General features: G+C 50.4%; 1 long non-coding RNA gene across 1 annotated transcript; it reads right to left on the bottom strand.

Annotated features, from left to right (window-relative positions):
* Positions 1-4,532: 4,532 nt before the first annotated feature.
* Positions 4,533-7,166, bottom strand: LOC309870995. The gene is made up of 3 exons (XR_014314928.1): positions 7,013-7,166; positions 6,799-6,895; positions 4,533-4,827 (listed from the first exon to the last, which is right to left on the bottom strand). It is a non-coding gene; the product is annotated as an uncharacterized lncRNA (long non-coding RNA).
* Between the last annotated feature and the right edge of the window lie 273 nt (positions 7,167-7,439).

Here is a 7,439-nt window from a genome sequence, read left to right as displayed (position 1 = left end):
AGCTTCTGGCAGCTCCAAGGTTCTCTGTAACTCTTCTTTGACTTGAGCAGGGCAGCCCTGTGCTGGGAGTAGCAGCTGACCTGCCTTTGGAGGCCACGGGGCTGGGGCTGGGGACAGATAAGTGTCCTGTGGATCTGTTGACCGCTCTGCAAACGTTGTGGCCTCATGTTGGTTTGGGGTTGGTTTGGTTGGAAGTGGTTTTGTTGCTCTGGAAAATGGATTGTGGCGCACGGGCTGGCTCTCTCTGTCCAAGTAATGCAATACAGGCATCTTCTAAACTTAAACAAGGCTTTGGCAATGCTGGTGAAATGTATTGTCGTCGGCTCCATGTCCTGACGTCCTCCATAGACTTGAGGAATGTTTGGCCCTCGGCCCCTGAGCCCTTTCTGGTTTAAGTTTAATGAGAGTCCGGGCAATCCAAAAGTCTACCTGGCAGCAGGGAAGAGACCCTTCACGTTAATTATTGCTAAGCTCAACTGTCTCCTTCCAAGCCCTATATACAGGCCTACACATTTGTATACATTTTATATGGTCGATTTCCATTATAAATTGCCCATAAATTAAATACAGATTTTCTTGGGAACATCTTAAAAAAAGGGAAAAGATCCGTGTGATCCATGTTTCTGGTATTGGAGGTGATGTGGGTTACAAAGGGGGAGGGTGGGCTGTGCGCTGACTCCCCAACATGGAGGTCATGCGTCTGGGTTAAGGCAACCTGAGTGGTGTGTGAACGGATATGCAGCGTGCTTTTTCTCCATCTTTCCTGTTGTGAGCTGCATATCGTGATTTTGAAAAGAATGGAGACTGATTGATTGACCTAGACAGACTGGAGCGGGTCCAGAGGAGGACCGGAGGACAGTGAGGGATGGGAGTGCTCCCCTCTCTCCTCCAGAGAGAAGCTCGGCTTGCTGTGCTTGTGTGGAGGCGAGCGCTCCTGGCACTGAGTCACCATCGTTGTGAGGTGTGTTTTCAGCACAATCCGTGGCTAGTAAGGAAGTATTGATGTACATTAAATAAGAAGTTAGAGCAGATTCAAGGTCCATCTCTAAAATGTCCTTCTCATTTCCACATCCTTACTGAGTGGAGAGCTGAGGCGGAAGTTTGAGCTGGACCCCATAGAATTGTGCTTTTCCTCAAGCCCGTGTTCCCTGTGCTTCAGCTTTTTGCTCCCTCAGGGACTTTGCACGCATTGCTGCCTTCCCTCTTTAGGTCTCTACTTGACAAGGTCTTTCTGACCACTCTAAAATGTATTCTGAGTACTCTCTCCTCCTCCTTTATTTTTCTTTATCTCTGTTAGACGTTCTGTGCACTTTATTTATTATTATTATAAGCAGTAGTAAACATAGGATCCATGAGGTAGGGGTTTTTGTCTCTTTCATGCTCTTTTCTGTTCCAGTGCCTAGCACCTGGTAGGTGCTCAGTGAAATGTGTTGAGTGAACGTATGAATGAATGCCCACCCTTATGCATTTGGAAGTCATCAGTTGCATGTTACAGAGGAAACAAATGTTGCGAACATGTAAATACAAATTTCCACCAAGGAATGAGCTGACTTCCAGGGGTGGGAATGCCTGTGGAGGAAGTGTCTAAGACAAGTGAGGACGGCTGCTTGTCACGGAGGTTGTTGAGAGGGTAGGATTTTATGATCCTAGGCAACCTGTCTCTCCTTCTCCATGATTTTCTTCAAGGCCTTAAAATGTTCTCTCCTGGGCTCTCCTGTAATTCAGGATCTTACAATTCTGGGTGCTTCAGGGGCACTTGTCCTGGATCACACAGCTCTGGTTGGGCTGAGCCCAGGTGGCACAGGTGTCTTGCTTAGCATGGGAGCTGTCATCTTGCAGTGGATGGGGTGGCCTCTGGGCTGGCCTCCAGCAGGTGGTCTGGCCCTGGTGGTCTCTGGGCCGCCTTTATCATTGTCTCCTGGACCTTTTCCCTAGGGCCCAATGGTACTGCAAGTTAATCTGTTCCCAAGTGAGGTATTCATTTCTTTGTTCTCCATTTAAGTGACCATTATGTGCTATGTTCTCCCCTTGAGTCTGCTTTGGTGTGTAGCTCCCCATTCCACCAGGTACTAGACTCGACACTTTCTCCCTCCTTCTCTCCTGCCAGCCCTAGCTCAGACCCTCTCAGAGTGGGCGGAAATTCTGGGGTTCAGCAGACCAGTTAGGATGTCTAGGCCTGGGCTCTGCAGCTTCAGAGCTTAGATGAGAGAGTTTCTAGTAAAGCTTCACTGGGGGAGCTCAACTGGAGTCATGCCCTGGAACAAGAAGCAGCCAGCTCTGTGAGGACCCAGGGCTACAGAGCTGGGAGCAGAGAGCCCTGCTGGTGGATGCAGTGCAGGACATCAGACCCCTCTGTGTGCAAGGAGGACCAGCCACCACCCACTTCCCCATCTTTAGGGCAGGCCGTGTATCAATGTGGGCCTCAGGAATTACAGGAGGGATGTTGGGCATCCCAGCACTCAGATGCAAAGTGTAGAAAATGCCATCCAGAGGAACCACTTCCCTCGAGTGTTCAGAGCGCCTGGGCTCCACTACAGGTGAGCTGAGTGACCTTGGGCAAGCCATTTGACTTCTCTTACTGCAGTTTCTGTATCTGTAGAATGGGGACTAGCCTCGAATCATGAGGTAATTCTTTTGAATGTTAGATGGGAGGGGCTTTTTCTTTTTATTGTATGACTGTATGCTGTTTGATTTTTCTAAAATTCTATATAGGCATAAGTTTGATTTTAATAGTATGTCAGTCTCTGCTTTGTATCTTGGGGTCGGAGATGGTAATAATCAGCTTCTGGAGCCCTCAGTTTCTTCTGCCCAAGTCCTTATTCTGAGGCCGTGACACCCAGATGTTCCCAGGAAGGCCTTCATAGAACTCAACTCCTCTGCGTTGGAGCCTAGAAGCACGTGCTTGGAGGGAGCTCTGCTATTCCAGCCCAGAGCCCATGGGGCGGTCAGGAGACCCTATGCTTTATGGCCCTGGGTGGTGCCTGAAGTCTTCTCCACTTGGGCTTCATAAATTATTCTGTGGGATCCATTAGAGCTGGGTGGGGAGCAAGAGAGTGATTTTATGGGTGATTTACACATGGCCTTTGAGATCCCACATGTTGCCAGCTGGACAGCGGCTTCTGGCTGCTTCCATGGCAAAACCTTGGCCCAGAGGGGTCCCCACAGTGTGACATCACTCCACATGACCTGTGGCTGGGCAGAGGGGCTCCAAGACCCCACAAAGAGGTCGCCTCCAGCAAATCCAGGAAGGAGGTAAAGTCACACGGCTCCATTTCTCCATTTGTTTTCAGGAGGACTTGGAGTTTAGTCCCCATGGTTGACAGGGCTTGCCCCACCGGAGTAAGAGTCCTCTCAGGAAGAATCATGATTTTGGAGCCAGCTGTACCTTTGAGATCATAAAACCCAGCTTTGGATTTGACTGTGGGATAACAGGCTTAAGACATTTCTGAGGACCATGTTGTAGGTCCACAACAGGGCTGAAACCAAATCTCTTTCTCCTCCTTCATGTTCCCTTTTTGGACTAAGGGGAAGGGGAGCTGAGCGTGGGAGAGGCTGATGACTCTCCCTGTCTAGATGGCAGTCTTCCAGAGACCCTGAGCTTGTGGGAATGTGGTCCTCCTGCCTGGGTGGGGTGTCTGAGGTTGCCTTCCTAGCCTGGAACCCCATCCCCCACCCCTACACTGGGCTCGATGCTGCTGGGATGTCCTGGCGCCTTCCCTGAGGCTGTGTGGTATGGCCAGGGTTGCCAGAGCAGTCAGCACCACGGGCTCCTTCCTGGACTAGGGTGTGCAAGAATGACTCCTCCCTCGTACGTTCTGTTGATGGGGGCAGCAGCTGGGCACTGGGGACTCATGGCTTCAGCTCCCTTAGTGTCCCACCTGACGTCGGGGAAGGGAGGAGGCCTGGCCTGGGGAATGCACTTGTGCTCCTCTGGCTGTGTGGCTTTGAGAGAGTCCCTTTCCCTGAGCTTTTCTGGGAACTGTTGCTTCTCCCCGGGGGCATTTTAGGCCTTGTGTGATGCCTCCCTCTTGCCTCTGCTTCTGTCTTCTTCTCTGCATTGTGGGTTCATGCCTGAGCATTTATGGAAGACAGAAGTCCATCTTGAAGTTCTTTATAAGTTTTGAACAACAGGACCCACATTTTCAGTCTGCCCTAGGCCTCTGGAGTTATGTAGCTGGTCCTGTCCCTACCCCCAGCCAGTCCCCACTACCCCTCATGCAGCTCAGGTGGGTGACTAGGGAGGGCTGGGGTAGGGGCAGAGCAGAGGGCACTTCTGGGTGGTGGGGGCACTTGCCGGCTGGGATGCGACAGGGTGGGGTTGACTTCCAGAGACTCTGAACTTGGCAGAGCTCTTCTTGGTAGTTCACGGGTCCTGCTTCTTGTCGCGCTTATCCATTTGTTCTCCATTTAGAGTCCCCACATTCTGCTCATTTCTTACCCCTTTCCCCAAAGCTTCTGTTTTGGGGGCGGGTTTTATGGAGTTCACCATTATAGTGGTGGGGTTAGGTAGCAAAACGACCTGGAAATGCGGTTTTAGTACAGTGTTTTATTTCTTACTTGTGCTTTCTGTCCATCACAGGTTGGGGGTGGGGATTCCATTCCATGCAGTCACCCAGGGTCCGGAGCTGATGGAGGCTCTGTCTCCTGTACCCATACTGGCTGGGACTACACAGTCTCTTGATTGCTCTGGCAGGAGAGTGGCATGAGTGGCCCCAACTGCTCTTGTATGCTTCAGCTTGAAAGTGACATGCTCATAGCCCTGTTGGCCAGGATTAGTTCTGGGGCTCATCTCACCGCAAAGGGGCTGGAACATGGCGTCTTCTACTTCTAGGCAGAAGAGAAGAAACAGATACCGAGGAGCACCAGATATGTCTAGTAAAGTAGGCCCCAGAAACTTCTGTCCAATTGGTAAATAAATGGAAAGAAAGAGAACTACTCTGCCCCCATCTCTTCATCTAGAGAGAATTGTGTTGAGTCTTTACTTGAGAATATTTCTAGTATTTGCTGATGACTTACTGAATGTAAAGCCCTTAGCCAAACTCTAAATGTCCCTTGTGGCAGAAAGACGCTACCCATCTCCTGTCGTGGGGTCTGGAGCGTTAGTGAGCCAGGCCTTCCCTGTGTGTGTAGGGGATCTCCTGGGGTTGAGCAAAGTCACCACAGAGGAGCTGATACAAAGCAAGTGCTTAGTATGTGTGGGTGTAGACTGTTGGCAAATTTTAATTCTGATAAACTTAAAAACAAGTGTAACCAGTATGAATTGATCCATACCATTTGGGTGTAAGAACTGTCTCATTTATTTTTCTAAATCATATTTGGCTCAGTCCTCAGCCCCCTGACTGCTGGGATGTCTGAATTTGTCATTATTTATGTCCCTATCACTCCTGTCTCTTCCTTCTCTTCTCTCTTCCTTCACTCCTGCAGGGATGGGTAAGACCAGGCTACAGCGCAGTGGGCTGCAGTTTCCTCTCTGCCCAGGACTGTGTTGCCTACTGGGAGACAGGAGGTCCTCAGGTAGCCGATTCCCCTCAGTGTTACCCTCAGAGTGGGGGCCCCGCCATGTCTCAGGGGACTGTGTTTCTCAGCACTGGATGTGGTGGCACTCGTGAAGCTAATCCTGCAGCCAGGGCCAAAGGGGACCCTGTCCTCCTTGTTCCCAAGCCTCCCCACCCCAGAGCCCTAGTCTGAAGTCCCTCCTCTGTGGAACGTGGTGGCTCTCAGCCCCATGGCCACTTGATTGCGGGAGGCCTGCCCGTTCCCCTGTGTCCATCAGTTCCACCAACACTCAGGGGTATTAACGACCAGCCAAAGTGTTGCCAGAAAATTTAATTATGAGTTACCTCATTTCATTCACATTTATGTGGCCAAAGCCCATCGCAGACAAAACACCAATAAAAGCCGAGGCCCCGGAAGCGCAAGGGAGTAGGGCCGAGCAAGCAGGGCTGTTCTCATGGCCCAAAACTTGTGTCTTTTTTTTTTTCTTTTCCTTTTTTGGCAAAAGAAAAAATGAAATAAGTTTAAGAACAATGTACAGTCCACATTTGATGGCTGTAGAACGCGTATGGCCTTCAGCTGCTTCCAGCAAATTATTCATGATCTATTTGAGCGTTAGCTAGACGCTGACACCATGTCTCCGGACGCTGACTCAGCCCCCGATGGGGCCCTGTGTGGGGGCTTCTGCTCGGTGCCTTGACAGGCTTCCATACCTGAGCCAGGTAACTCCCCTTAGGAGCAACTATGCTCACGCCTATGGATGGGCCCTGGAAAGTAAAGGGATGGGCCCCGAAACTGGGCTTGAGGACGCGGGCGCCATCAGTCTGTCCTGGGAAGAGTCTAGCACAGGCACCCGCCCAGGCCCCAGGCACCCTGGCCGAGCCCGGATTGTGATGTGATTTTCATCTGAGGAAAAGAGCCCTTCTATTTGCATTTCTTATGGTTCACAACTGGGGAGTAATTGCCCCTTACCTCACCCGCTGTCTCCCAGTGCAGCACTTTTACCCTAAAGTGGTCCTAAAGCTTGGGTGAATTGGAACTCTGGCCCTTCATTCAGGAGATTTCTAGAGCCCAATCTGTGACCTTTTCCAATTCCCTTTTCTGTCTGGGCCCTGATTTTATTTTGTCTTTCAAAAAGTAGGAGGTATCCAAAAACAAAAACAAAAAAAGTTTTTTTTTTTTTTTTAAAGATCTGCAGGTGCCATTCTTTAAGCAAATAGCTCCATATATAGAATAGATAGCCTCTCAATTCAGGACCTTTTGAGAGGGCAGGGCAGAGACAATGCTGCTCATGCCCCATCCTACCTTGTGCCTGCTGTCCGCGTCCCTGACATCTTGTAAAGGACTCTGTACCCCGAAGGGCTCCATTCAGCATCGTTTAAGAACCACCAGTGTGGGTCATCTGTAAGGACACAGTGATATGTGACATTATCTCATCCCTTCCTGGATAAAACCAAATAAAACCAAAATGGCTACAGAGCTCCCATAAGATCCACAAATTAGGGCAGAGAAAACTCACAAGTTTTCTCTTTCTCTTCTGTGGTTTGAAGACTATGTGTTGACCACTGGATGCCTCCATTCCCCGGCCTTCCCTTGTCATCTGGCCAGGTTTGTTCTGTTCTCGCGGTCATCCCTCTACTGACCTAGGGGAGCTGTCAGAGCCTTCTGTGACTTGGAAGGCCTGGGTCCTTGAAATTCTCGGGATGGAACACTTGGAGGGGTATGTGGTCAAGGTTTCCCTTCTCCTTGGGAGAGGCCTCCAACCCCCCCCCCCCCGCCCCCCCGCCCCGTGGCAGGAGTCCGAAGTGGGGAGGTGATATGGGGAGTACCAGCAGCTGGGCATTTAGGAGGGCATAGTTTTTCTCTTCCAATTCCAATGGGGTAAGGGCCATCTGCTTAGTTCATAGTAGATGATTAATCCATATTTATGGCATAAACGAAAGTGG

Source organism: Mustela nivalis (assembly GCF_964662115.1).
Source record: "Mustela nivalis genome assembly, chromosome: 8".
Classification (NCBI taxonomy): Eukaryota; Metazoa; Chordata; class Mammalia; order Carnivora; family Mustelidae; genus Mustela; species Mustela nivalis.
The sequence above is the reverse complement of the archived record's forward strand: the minus strand, read 5'-3'. Positions and strand labels throughout refer to the sequence as shown.